The sequence below is a fragment of the Ambystoma mexicanum genome, chromosome 1p (genome assembly GCF_040938575.1).
Source record: "Ambystoma mexicanum isolate Mex_15411 chromosome 1p, UKY_AmexF1_1, whole genome shotgun sequence".
Taxonomy (NCBI): Eukaryota; Metazoa; Chordata; class Amphibia; order Caudata; family Ambystomatidae; genus Ambystoma; species Ambystoma mexicanum.
The window spans coordinates 495,259,098-495,273,820 of NC_090921.1; the positions used below are offsets into that span (position 1 = coordinate 495,259,098).

The following is a 14,723-nucleotide window of genomic DNA, read 5'->3' on the forward strand; positions in this document are numbered from 1 at the left end:
CTTCGACCTTTGGTCGTTTGTTATTAATATCAATAACGATAGATCCCTCCCTCGACGCAGAGCCATTTCTCCGCCGAGCAAGATCTTCGACGGAAGGACGAGCAGAGGAGATCCTTCGGCGCTGCCGAACACGTGGCCTGGCCTCGCCGGCCATACACAGTAGGGAGAGTGGGACTTTGTGGTCTTTCTTTCTTTTCTTTAAGAATGCCTTTCTCTTTGCCCTCCCTCTCTTTCGAGGTCGTAGTCACACCTATTACTCTCAGCTATGGAGAGGACGCCATTTAGGTTTTGCTCGCTTTGCAAGGGTAAATATACCTGGAAGGATAAGCACAAACGGTGTAACCGTTGCTTACCCCTCGATCACCAGGAGGACGGCTGTGCGGCCTGTAAATTACTAAAGCCCAAAACTCTAAAGGACCGCAGGGTCAAAAGGTGGGCGGCCTACGCCATGTCTAGGCCTGACTCCTCGCCCGCTGCTGCCGCCGCCGAGTGTGACGAGGACAGTGACTACACGGCCCCCGTAACGGAGGCTGTAGACCTCTCAAAGGAGCGCTCTCGCTCCTCGTCCGTCCCCGGCCCCGACAAGCCCGGCTCACGCCCAGCTTATGGGGATGAACACCCCGGCGACAAGGACGCACACAGAAAAACACCAAAGCACATACCCCCAGGCACACATTCGTTGAAGACAGCCTTAGCGCCAACGGGGACGCCGGGCCCACCGACGTCTTCCACCGACCGTAAGGGTCGGCAGCCCTCCCCGCCACCGCTTCCGCGACAGGTGACTGGGCACCCTAAAAATAAGGGCGCTAACACCAAAATTTCCGGCGACACGCATCGCAAGAGCGCTCACGTTGCCAACAAGGACTCGACGACGAAGGACTCGACGAGCAAAGGGTCGACGCTCCATAGCGCGACGGCGACCGATCCCTCGGAAGAGAGAATGATCAACGAAAGCCTCGCGCGCATAGCATCTAAGGACGGCCAAAAACGTACGGCGAGTGAAACGCCGAAAACCGCGCACAAGGCTAAAGATACGCCAAAGGCGACGGAAAACAGATCAGGTCAGTTCCCGTCGCCGTCGGAAGGCCCTAGCCAGCAAGAAGGCTACTCAGAAGGCGAAGGCTCTCTTTCTTCGACGTTATGGGACAGAACCAGACAATTACAGGAGGAAGAAACCCCCTTTTCTTTCCAAGACCGTCCTGGCCGACCTCAGTGGACCTTTGAAAGGTTCCAGACCTGTATGGACAAACTAGATAGGTTCATGTCCATCCCAGAAGACAGGGCACCCAAGAGACCAAGGGAGGCACCCCTTGAGAGTCCAAGGGCTAAATACCAGAAGTTTTATAGCCCCATACAGGAGGACATAAACTCTTACAATCCCACTGAAGAAGACACCTTCTTCCAAGAGGAAGATGAGTTCACCTATGTTGAGGACCAACAAGAAGAGGAAGGTTTTCACGAGGAAACTAACCTATGTGAGGAAGGATTCCAGGAAGATACAGGCGAGGGCGACCAAATCCCTGGCAGTCACCGGCTAGGTCGACTGACACAGGCAGTAGCAGTATATAGTCATCGGGTCTACTGAAACTACACCAGTCAGGAACCCTTCGCCTGTCGATGATCAACCCACCTTCAATGCACTGCTGAAGAAGGCAGCAGCACATTTCGAAATCGAAACTGGAGACGTCACCCCAGACACCGATTTTGTGGAGAGGATTATCATAGAAAACCCCCCCACTAGCCAGGTTATACCTATCCTCGCCTCAGTTAAGAGATGTATTACACTTTCTCTTTCCACTCCTGCATTGGTGAGAGGGGTCAATCCGAGGATTGAGAAACTGTTCTCTCCCTCTCAATCAGACCCATTATACATTAAGGGTCACTCAATCCCGGACTCCCTGGTCGTGACCAACACCAGAAAAAGGGCAGGAGTCCCACTATCTACTAGCGAGGCGCCCCCAGATAAAGAGGGGAAGAAGCTGTATGCCCTAGCCAAGAGAATCACCACCTCTGCAGCATTCTCTACCAGAATCGCCAATAATAATACCCTATTGGCAAGCTACGCCGATGCTCAATGGGCTAAGCTCAGACAGGACATCGAAGAAGCTCCCGAACCCCTAAGGACTTGTTTACTGGCTACAGTTAACGAGGGCTCTCTGGTCAATCAAAGCATTGTCAAGAATACCCTCGATGCAGCAGAGACGGCTGGCCGCACTTTGGTACAAGGAATTTTACTGAAGCATCACGTCTGGCTTTGCAATTCCGGATTTAAGGCGGAAACACAAGCATCCCTTATTAATAAACCCATAGAGGAATCCAACCTCTTTGGGAGAGCAGTGGATGACGCGCTGGAGAACGCGAAGAAAGAATTTGATAAAATAAAGACCTTAGACCAAATTTCTAAGCCCCCTAATAGGCGGGGATTTGGTAATAAGCGCTTTTTTCGTGGACAACGCCAGCAACAAAACCAACAACAACAGTACTCAGCCAGCAACTACCAGAGTAATAGCGGCCAGTACAATCAGAGGGGTCAACGTCGTGGCAAGGGAAGAGGCCGGGGTTCCACCCCCAGAGGCTCCCAAGCCAACAACACCACCAAGTGACGCGAAGATTCGCGTCCCCTCCCATGCAACGCCGGTCGGGGGCCGGTTAACATCCTTTCTTCCAGCATGGGAGGGAATAACATCAGACCGCTGGGTACTTTCCACCGTAGCCCGCGGCTACTGTATAGAGTTCAACAGTTCCCCAACATACAGACCCCTGAGGGGACGCCGCATGACACCAGAACACCTCGCCATCCTTCTCCAAAAAGTGGACCAACTGCTGGAAAAAGGAGCCATAGAGGTCGTGCCTCTATCTCAGGTAATGGAAGGTATTTATTCAGTGTACTTCCTTGTACCCAAAAAGGATCTAACCATGCGCCCTGTATTAGATCTGCGCCCAGCGAACAAGTTTGTCAAACCTCAGAAGTTTCGTATGGTGACCTTACAGGAAGTGATCCCACTGCTATCACAGGGAGATTACATGACAACATTGGACATGAAAGATGCATACTTTCATATTTTAATGTTGCCAGCGCACAGAAAATACCTCAGGTTCATGATAGAGGGCAAACACTACCAGTTCAGAGTGCTACCCTTCGGCATAGCATCTGCACCAAGGGTATTCACGAAGGTACTAGCAGTGGCAGCGGCACACCTGCGCAGGTTATCCATCCCAGTATACCCTTACCTCGACGACTGGCTCATAACAGGGGATTCTTACGAGACATGCTTCTCAAACACCCAAAAGACTGTAGACCTTTTGTTCCAACTGGGCTTCTCCATCAACGAGAAGAAGTCCAGCTTAGACCCCAGCCAAATCAAACAATTCCTAGGGGCTCTAATTCGAACAAGGGACGGCCTCGTCTTCCCCTCCGAGAGGGTCCAAAACATGCTGTTTCAGATCCCCCAATATGTGGCAGGTCGAGAGATGACGGTGCGCAAAGCGATGCGTTTGCTAGGTATGATGGCGTTGTGTATTTATTTGGTACCTCACGCGCGCCTGCGCATGCGCCCAATGCAAGAGTGGCTCAACAGCCAGTGGTGTCAGGCCAGCGGACAATGGGACGATCTAGTGTTGGTCTCGCAGGCCTTGGTTCTCTCGCTACGGTGGTGGACAAAGGAAAACCTGATAATAGGGAAACCCTTTGCCACACCCGCGGTGGAAGCCACTCTAACCACAGATGCATCCCTCACAGGATGGGGGGGCTCCCCTATCCCATCAAACTGCTCACGGAGTCTGGACTCCGAACGTAGCATCCAAGCACTTAAACCTACTGGAGCTACTGGCGGTGTTCAAAGCACTAAAAGCCTTCCAGGAACACCTACAAGGAAAGACAGTGATTACAGGCAGCACCACAGCCATGTACTACATCAACAAGCAGGGGGGAACCCACTCTCCAAGACTGTCCAAGCTGTCCCAGAATATATGGAAGTGGGCTCTCAAACACATGTTCCTACTGTCACAACACATACCAGGGGAACTCAATCTGCTAGCAGACGAACTCAGCAGAGACTTCCCCCTGCCCGAAGAGTACGAATGGCAATTGCACAAAGGCATCGTCTTAGACGTCTTCACGCAATGGGGATTCCCGGAAATAGACCTGTTCGCAACACTGGAGAACTCACAATGCCAAAGTTACGCCTCCAGGTACCCCCAAAACCAGTCCAAGGGGAACGGTCTGTCGATTCAATGGTCAGGGAAATTTGTTTACGCCTTTCCCCCGACTCCCCTTCTCAACAAGGTGGTGCACAAGATGCACCAGGAGCAGGTTTCCATGATACTAGTGGCCCCAATGTGGACCCGGCAGCCATGGTTCGCTCACTTGATGGAGATGTCCCTATCTCCCCGAGTGAGACTTCCCTGCCCGTACAACATGCTGTCACAGGACAAGGGCAGGACACTGCATCCATGCCCTCAGACCATGAACTTAGCAGCCTGGCTCCTGAGATCATAGAATCTGGACATCTACAACTCCCGCAGAGATGTATGGACATCCTCAGGGAAGCCAGAAAACCTAATACTCGCCACTGCTATTCTAGCAAGTGGAAAAGATTTGTCATCTGGTGTAGAGGTAAGAGCATCAACCCGGTTGACTGCTCTCCCACAAACATTGTTCTGTACTTGACCCATTTACTGGATTCAGGTCTAGTGTTCAATTCCATTAAAGTCCACCTAGCGGCACTTTCTGCATACACCACTTCCCAACTTAAAGTGTCGTGGTGGAAGATACCAGTTATCAAAGCCTTCATGGAGGGGGTAAAGAGAATACACCCTCCGATAGCTAACCCAGCTCCCGGATGGGACTTAAATGTGGTACTTTCTAGACTCATGGGCCCGCCCTTTGAGCTCATGCACAAGGCAACTCTTAAAGACCTCACTCTTAAGACTGCTTTCCTAATAGCTATCACCTCCATTAGGAGAGTAAGTGAACTACAGGCTCTTTCTGTTCTAGACCCCTTCGTAACAGTTCACAAAGATAAGGTGGTTCTACGCACACACCCAAGGTTTGCACCAAAATTCATCTCGAAATTTCATGTAAACCAGTCAATAGAACTACCAACGTTCTTTCAAAACCCTTCCAGCTTGGGAGAAAAAAGTCTGCATACACTAGATGTACGCAGAGCTGTCATGTTCTACATGGAAAGAACCAGACCACTGAGAAAGACTAATCAGTTCTTTGTCTCGGTGGCAGCAGGAAGAGAAGGAGATGCAGTCTCAAAGTCCACTATATCTAGATGGATTGTTCAATGCATCACTCTCTGTTACACTCTTGCTAAGAGAGAACTACCCTTCAAGCCAAGAGCACATTCCACTCGAGGCACTGGGGCTTCCATAGCGTTCATTGCAAATGTTCCCCTTGAGTCCATCTGCAAAGCGGCTACCTGGAGTTCTGTGCACACCTTTACAAAACACTACTGTCTAGATGCACACTCTAGATCTGACTCCCAGGTGGGACAGGCAGTATTAAGACATCTTTTCTCTACTGTTCCTTCTCATAACCCACCGCCAACTCTGGGTACTGCTCGCTAGTCTATGCACAGCATGTGATTCTAAGCAGATTAACAAACATCAGAAGACAATGCATTACTTACCGTAAAAGCATTTCTGATGGTTGTATCTGCTTAGATTCACATGCGCCCACCCTTCCTCCCCGCTCGGATGGAAGGAACATAGACATCTTTCTACATCTCTCTCTTTTCTGTACTCACAGAATAGAAGGCTCCCTCAGGGCAGAAAGGCTCACTCAGGGCAGAAAAAATACAAACAGAGGGACCTCGACGCGTGAGGGATTGTGGGCACAACGCACGTCACTATAGGGATAGTGTTACAGACACGCCTTGTCGACGTCCCCTTTTCGACTACGAAAAACAAAATGCAATACTCCGCAGTGACCATGCTGTGCATAGGCCGGCATCTAGTGGAAGCTGTGGAGTATTATAGTTTGTTTTTCGAAACTCGAAAATGGGCGTCGACACAGGGCGTGCCAGTAATACTATCCCTAGTGTGACGTCCACTGTACCCATGATCCCTCACGCGTCTAGAACCCTCAGATTGTTTTTTTCCGCCATGCTGGTCGGAAGCACTGAGCGGAGTTCCCTGACTTAGTCAGATTTTGCAAATATTATTATATATTTCCCCGTTTATTCCACCTATACGTCGAGTCTCCGAACATCGACACTCGACACCGGATCGGAGAAAAGTCAACCGTCGAACTACAGCGACGGATTTGGGCCTCGGAAGGCCTCTGGCCTCGGCCCGGGCCTCGGAAGTCCTCTGGACTCGGCCCTGCAAGTAGGGAGAGTGGGGGGTGGCACATATCCTATACTCTGATTAATATAGGTACATTACTTATATTCCTACACTCCCAACCCGCTGCCACAGGGTGCGTATGGAGGGTACCCCTTTTCAATTTTGCCCCAAGTGCAACCGCAAGTATCCTTGGGTTGACAGACACGTCACGTGTAACCTCTGCTTGCCGAAGGACCACCCCGAGGCGAATTGCAGAGCGTGCAGTCGGTTCAAACCGAAGACCCTTAAGGACCGTTCGACAAAGCATTGGGCCCACCATGCCAGGCGACAAGAGGCCATGGCCGCGGAGGGTGCCTTCGATGGACAGCCAAGCGCAAGTCCCCGACCTCGGAAGGTTGTCCGGCAGGGCAGCTATGGGGAAGACACCCGGCGACACGAGCGCTACCCACACCACTTCCAGCAAACAAAGGTCCAACCGAGACTCGACGCGCACGTCAAGTTCTCGGAAAGAGGCATGTAGAGAACGGTCCACCGAGTCAGTGTCCTCTGGGCGTTCGCGTTTGAGATCGCCTCATGGCACCAGGCAACCCTCCACTGTTGCTAAGAGTGCCTCGCTCCCCTTAGTGACTGAGGTTCGGTCGTCGGAGGACAACGCCGACCTCTACCCCCAGGCCGCACTCCAGGAGTCGGCGTCTGCAGGCAGCGCGGAGGCTGCTACCGAATCCCTTACACTCTCCAGAGACAGGGACTCTACCCCCGAATCTCTGCGCCAGGCGTCGAAAAGCTCTGATAGGGCCCAAAATTTGGGGAAACACTCTTCCACCCACGGGGAGGGGGGAAAACAACGAAGTAAGCAGTCCCAGCCTACTTCAACTCCTAAACTACATTCTACTCCACCTAAACAGACGGACAAGTCTCAGTCTCTTGTCCCTAAGGCCCCTGTTCAGGCCAGTAGGTCTAGTCAGGATAAAACGGGGAAAGCACTCCAGAATAGTTATTCCCAGTTCAAGGGAATGGTCCAGTGATGACATGGACAGAGTAATGTCAAGGATGTCATCATTGGCAGATTTCTACACCAAAAACCCGGAACACTTTCTATCTTATACCCCAGAAGGGGCAACTTCCTCAGGCTCTAAGGATCCAATACCCCCAAGGAAGAAGTCCCGGGGTGAAGCACCTACTCAGTCTTCAGACCCCTTTTATATACAGCCCTATTCTCAATATCAGGAAGATCCATCCTTTGGTGAGGATCCAGACGTGGGCATGTTCGAAGAACAAACTGGGACGGGCTATTATGGGGATGATGAGGACCAAGAGGAGGAGGAGGAGGAGGAGGAGGAGGACGACCCAGATACATACAGTGTAGATTCCCCGGTAGAGAAAGAGCCCGCGGTTACCGATTCCCCTGTCAACAACCAGCCTCTCCTAAATGAGGTCCTGTCCAGAGCGGCACAGCACTTCCACATTGACACCCAAGGTGCTCAGGAAGAGAGGGACTTTGCAGAGGAATTGGTGGGAGAAAGGAGACCTGTTGCTCAGGCCATCCCTATCCTTAAGTCGATACAAAGGAGGATAGACCCTTCCCTTGTTAACCCCAATCTCACTAGGGCAGTAAACCCCAGAATTGAAAAGCTTTTCAGGGCAGCCCAATCTGACCCACTGTACATAAGGGGACATCTCAAACCGGACTCCATGGTTGTTACAAACACCCGTAAGAGGGCGGGAACACCCTTGTCATCGTCCGAAGCTCCCCCCGACAAGGAGAGCAAGAAGATTTATGGCTTGGGCAGGAAAGTAGCCTCCACTTCCGCCTACCAGGCAAGGATTGCCAACTCCACCACCCTGCTGGCTAGTTACAACTGCCACCAGTGGGAATAAGTCGCGGCTCTCATAGACTCAGCCCCAGAACCCTTAAAAACCCAATTGGCACGAGTTTCGGCAGAGGGGAGAGCCGTGTCGGGTTGCATTTTAAAATCAACCTTTGATGCCGCGGATAACCCCAGCAGATTAATTGCTGAAAGCACGGTCATCAAGAGGCATGCTTGGCTACAGCAGTCTGGGTTCAAGGCTGAGACCAAAGCATCATTGATAGATAAGCCGGTGGAGCCGGATCTATTGTTTGGAAAGGCGGTCGAGGACGCGCTGAAGAATGCCAAGGACGAGTACGAAACGCTCAAGTCCCTAGGGCAACTAACCAATAAACCCCTTAACCAGAGAGGGAATGGCAATTTTCGTCGGCCTCGCGGACAAAACTCCCAAAGAGGCTCAAACTATTCCCAAGGCCAGGGTACTCCATGCAACACTAACCAGCCGTCTACCCAGAGTTATGGCAGGGGTAACAAGAGGTTGTGGTAGGGGTAGAGGCAGTCCCAATAAAGGAGGGGGCACGCCTCCACCAAGACAGTGACGCTCAGTTCAGGGTCCCTTCTCACGCATCCCCAGTAGGGGGACGCATTTCCATCTTCACCCAAGCTTGGGAAGGGATCACATCAGACAGATGGGTGCTGTCCACAGTATACTGCATAGAACTCCTAGAGCGTCCCTGAAACCGCCCTCCATAACAAAGAATACACTCCTTAGACCACCAGAAGATCCTACTCGAAGAGATCGAAAATCTTCTCGCAAAGGACGCGATAGAACTCGTCCCGGGACACCAGGTAAACAAGGGTATTTATTCAACTTACTTCCTTGTGCCAAAAAAAGATTTGACAATGCGCCCAGTATTGGACTTACGGCCTGCAAACAAGTATGTCAAGCCCCAAAAATTTCGCATGACTACTCTCCAAGAGGTCATTCCCCTCCTAAAAAAGGGTGATTACATGGCAACATTAGATATGAAAGATGCCTATTTTCATATTTCCATGTTCCCAGTGCACAGAAAATATCTGCGCTTCAAGGTGGACAGTCAGCACTACCAGTTCAAGGTACTGCCCTTCGGGATAGCCTCGGCTCCAAGGGTATTCACCAAGGTACTGGCGGTGGCGGCGGCAGCACCTACGCAGGGAGGCAATCCCAGTGTACTCTTATCTGGACAACTGGCTCATCACGGGGGAGACCCCAGTAATTTGCAGGACAAACATTTAAAGAACTATCGACCTCCTGTTCGAATTGGGCTTCTCCATAAACGAGAAAAAATCAAGTCTGGTGCCCAGCACCTCCAAGCAGTTCCTAGGAGCTGTTCTAAATACTCAAGAGGGGTTGGCTTTTCCTTCAGAGGAAAGAATTCGGAATATACTACTGCAAATTCTGCAATATCAAACCGGTCGCCAGATAACAGTACGCAAAGCAATGCGTTTGCTGGGCATGATGGCGTCATGTATTTACCTGGTCCCCAGCGCGCAGCTGCGCATGTGTCCCCTGCAAGAATGGTTGGCGAAACTGTGGTCTCAGGCAAGTGGTCAGTGGGACGATCTAGTGGTTGTTTCGCCAACACTTGTACAAAGCCTCCACTGGTGGACAAGAGACAATCTATCCAAGGGGAAACCCTTTTACGATCCCGAGATACAGGCGGTAGTCACGACGGACGCATGCCTGACAGGATGGGGAGCTCACCATCTCCACCACACAGCTCAGGGTCTCTGGTCTCACACAGTGGCCAAGAATCACATCAACCTGCTAGAGCTTCTGGCAGTTTTCAGAGCACTTCAAGCGTTCGAGCCCCACCTACTGAACCTGTCGGTGCAGATCCGGACGGACAGCACGACAGCCATGTTCTACCTGAACAAGCAAGGAGGGACTCGTTTGCTAAATCTGTCCAGACTTGCCCAGAAAATTTGGATATGGGCACTCAGACTGAACATCTTTCTGTCATCTCAACATGTTCCAGGGGATCTCAATTCTCTTGCGGACGCTTTGAGCAGAGATCCCCTTCCGGAGGAACACGAATGGTGTCTACACAGAGAAATCGTAGAAGATCTCTTCTCTCAGTGGGCTTTCCCCACTATAGACCTATTCGCCACAAGCAAAAACAGACAGTGCCCAGGATTCGCATCTAGGTTTCCCCAACCAGACTCCCTGGGGAACGCCCTGTGGATGAACTGGTCAGGGATGTTTGCGTACGCTTTTCCACCAACTCCTCATCAGGAAGGTGGTGAACAAGATGAACAGAGAGTCGATGACGCTCGTCCTAGTTGCTCACATGTGGGCGAGACAACCGTGGTTTCCACACCTACGCAGACTCTCATGTGCTATCCCATCAAACTCCCGGGCTGGTACAATCTTTTGTCCCAGCACCAAGGTCAGAAGGTGCATCCTCTACCCAACTCCATGAACCTAGCAGCATGGCTCCTGAGGTCATAGAGTTTGGACATCTCAATTTACCACAGAGGTGTATGGACATCCTAAAAGAGTCTAGGAAACCGAACACGAGGCATTGCTACTTCGACAAATGGAAGAGATTTGTTATCTGGTGCCAGAATAAACAAATCAACCCAGTTGATTGCACTCCTTCCACAATCGTGACATACATGCTCCACCTGCTGGCGGCAGGGTTGGTTCCCAACTCACTAAAGGTACACCTGGCAGCACTGTCAGCGTACACCACCTCACATAGCAAGGTGTCATGGTGGAAGGTACCCGTGGTTAAAGCCTTAATGGAGGGAGTAAAGAGATTTCATCCTCCTATATCTAACCCACCACCAGGATGGGACCTGAACCTGGTGCTATCTAAACTCATGGGCCCCCCATTCGAGCCCATGCATAAGACAAGTCTCAAACACCTGACCTATAAAACTGCCTTCTTAGTAGCCATTACATCCATAAGAAGGGTCAGTGAAATTCAGGCTCTGTCAGTGCAGGATCCTTTCTTTACTATTCATAAGGATAAGCTGGTTTTACGGACACACCCTAGATTCTCACCTAAGTTTATTTTTAAATTCCATGTAAACCAGTCCATCGAGCTTCCGGCTTTCTTCCAAAACCCACAAAGCTTGGCTGAGGTTAAACTACACACCCTGGATGTGCGTAGAGCGGTCCTTTACTACATAAACAAGACCAGACCGCTTAGGAAAACAGATCAACTGTTTGTCTCCCTAGCCACAGGCAAAGAGGGCGATCGCGTCTCTAAGGGTGCCATCTCCAAGTGGATTGTCAACTGTATCCAGTTGTGTCACTCTCTTTCTGACAAAACGTTGCCTTTTACGCCCAGAGCCCACTCGACAAGAGGCATTGGGGCCACTCTGGCTTTCATTGCAAATGTTCCCCTTGACACCATTTGCAAAGCAGCTACTTGGAGCTCTATTCACACTTTTACTCACCACTACTGCATTGACACCCATTCCAAGACAGATACTGAAGTGGGACAAGCGCTTCTAAGACATTTATTTGCTCATGACCCTTCTCAAATCCCACCTCCTTCTAACACTGCTCGCTAATCTATGCACAGCATGTGATCTAAGCAGATTCCACAAGCCTCAGAAGGGATACATTACTCACCGTAATCGTATTTCTGATGCTTGTATCTGCTTAGATTCACATGCGACCCACCCTTCCTCCCCTCTGAGAGAAGGCGCATGGATGCTTGTAGTCTTATCTATCCTCTATCTGCTTGGATCATCTGTACTCACGCTACTCCTCATGCTTCCTGAGGTCAGATAAAATACAATCTGAGGGTCCTAGACGCGTGAGGGATCATGGGTACAGTGGACGTCACACTAGGGATAGTATTACTGGCACGCCCTGTGTCGACGCCCATTTTCGAGTTTCGAAAAACAAACTGTAACACTCCGCAGCTTCCACTAGATGTCGGCCTATGCACAGCATGAGAATCTAAGCAGATACAAGCATCAGAAATACAATTACGGTGAGTAATGTATCCCATATGTCAGGAAGGGATCGGCAATATTTCTGCTTCTGTGTTGATAATAGTCATGTTACTGCTGGAAGGTGATTTTTTATTAAGATATGAAAGGATCCAGAGCCTTTTAAAAACATCAGGATGGATACATTTTATTTGATTTGCTGTAAAATATCGGTCACACCTGCTCCTTGTTTGGGCAGCAAGTGATTTATGATGGGTTTCTTAGTTTGGACATATTTTTGCACGGCTTTAGCACATTGATAGCACAGATTCTTGTTCTTGAAATGTTGCTCAGTGTGATTGGTAGGTGTTTAATGTGGTGATGTGTGCTATTAAAATTGATTAGAACAAGACCAATTATAAGGTAGTGACTAGATGCCTTATTTTGGGGCCAAGGCATAGAATTGTCTCAAACCAAGCACAGTCTGAATAGTTGTGAATACAGAGAACAATGATGATAATGGATGCCAAGTTTTTGGGTCTAGAACCTTCTTTGTACTTAGTTAATTACACCAGTTTGTGTCTTGGCTGCCTTTGGAAAGGGCAGTGTTTATATCGGGGCGATATTACCCGAGGCGGCAGGCAAACACTGTCGGCAATGGTCCGCCACTGAAGTTAAGTGCCTGAGCGAAGCGAGGGTCCCTTAACACGGGTGCGCTGCTGTTAATGGCGGTGGTAGGGCCGTGGCCAACATTGCCATTAGCACCCGTGTAATTCCGTATGTGGGTGCTAATGGTTTGTTTATACAAAAAATAACCTTACCTTGCTGCCTGCCGCCACGCCGTGGTGCCGGAGTCCGTTTTCATTGTTGATGACTGTGGCATCATCAACATTTAAAAAGTACTTGTGGAAACCTCGGCTCAGCGCCGGGCCGCGCACCAAGGTATGTTTCTTTAAAAAAAAAATGTTTTATACAACTTAGATACTCTAAGCACCTGTGTAGTAAACTACCCGGGTGCTAAGAGGTGGGTAAGGGAAGGAGGATCGGGGAAGGGTAAAGACACTGGCTTTGCAAACGAGGTGGGGTGGGTTAGTAAAGTCAAGAGGGGGGTAGGATAGTGAGAAGAGTGGTGTCCTGTTTGCAGCTTCAGTTCGGTTTACACCGTGCGCTGAGCTTTGGTACGAGTATCTGTTAGGCAAAATTTTAATGCAGTACTCTCTGGGAACCCTACAAACAACTATCACTACAGGTATAGGAAACCAAGCTTTGGTATAAGCTTGTACTACACAGTTTTGGTAGCGTGTTGAGCAGCCAGGCTTATCTCGCGGGGAATTGTGAGCTATAGTGGAGTTACACAAAGATTCACAGTTGCAGGTATTCAAATAGACTCTTACACTCAAGGTTTCTTGCATAAACAATTAATAATGTATACATCAGTCCGTTATAAAGCCTTCTTCAGAAGGGAGCAATAGAATAGTAACACACAAATATACTTCAATACTGTACACTTTGAGTTTCTGGATCAGACACGGCCCTTTAGGGATGGCCCACAGACACAACCTACACCCACAGGTGACTTCAGTAACAAGGGTGCTGGGGACATTAATACCTTACTGTTAGCATACAGAATACTCTTTAAAAAGTAAGTAAAAGGCAAAAGTTATTAGAACACAAATACAAATAGTCATAAGCAGGGCAAATACTTTCAGAGAGCTCTGAGAAGAGTCATTCAGTTCAATAGGCTAAGCTAAAGTCAATAGGCCAAAGTCTTTGTATAGGATGCAGCACTTCAGGTAAGTAAACGGAAAAGTCTTTGCAAAAGTTCTTAGGCGTGTTTGGTAAAAAGAAGAATCAAATGTAGGGCCACAAGCTGATTAGACTTGTGAGTTGCAGAAGTTACAAGCACTTCCACAGTAAGAGGTAAGTTCTCTTAGGCTAGTTTTACAGTACCTTAGTAAAGAAGAAAAAGATGCAGCTGAAGACCTCTGTTCCTGTACAGCTCTGCAGATCTCACTGTTCCTGGGCCTCTGTCGTGGGGACAAGAGGGAGTACATCGGGGGACTCCTGCACTGTACTGGCACCATCAAAGCTGGCAACCGGCAAACTTTACTTTCAGTGGCTGTTTTGCGTTTCAGCTCCTTGCGGTTCTGCCAATAGCAATAAGCGTGGTTCCTGGCTGCCAAGGTGGACTTTCCTCACATCCGACATCCCGCACTCAACTGATTGGGGTCAGGCTTGGTCAGTCCTGCTTCGTGGGAGTCCAGAGGATCTTCCAAAAGCGTTAAACAAGCCAACAAACTACGCACACAATCTGGTGTCCCTCTCCCTGGCTCTACGGTTTCCTGCAGCACTCTGAGGAAATGCAACCAGCTCCGAGATGGGTGTCCAGGTGGCTTTCTTGGGAGTTGATTGGTCCTACCAACTCAAAGGGAGAAGTCGTCCTTTTCAGGGCTTCTCTGTCGAATCAAACTTGGCGATTCGGACCTGCAGCAGGGCTTCACAGGGCAAACCAACGGTCCAGGAGTTGCAGCAGCCATCCTATTCAAACTCTTCTTCGGTTCCTACGTCCAGTGGTCGACACTCCTAAAACAGAGAGTTCCGGGCACCTCCCTCACTTCCTGCCTACCCCAGACACTTTGGAGCCAGAGGCGGGTTTCACTCCTGAAGCCCGCCAAAGGCGAATTAACAAAG

General features: G+C 49.9%; 1 protein-coding gene across 4 annotated transcripts in view; it reads left to right on the top strand.

The window, feature by feature from the left end:
• Positions 1 to 14,723, top strand: part of DPP9 (dipeptidyl peptidase 9) — a 1,325,370-nt gene that overhangs the window by 443,724 nt on the left and 866,923 nt on the right. The gene's annotated exons all lie outside the window — the stretch shown is intronic.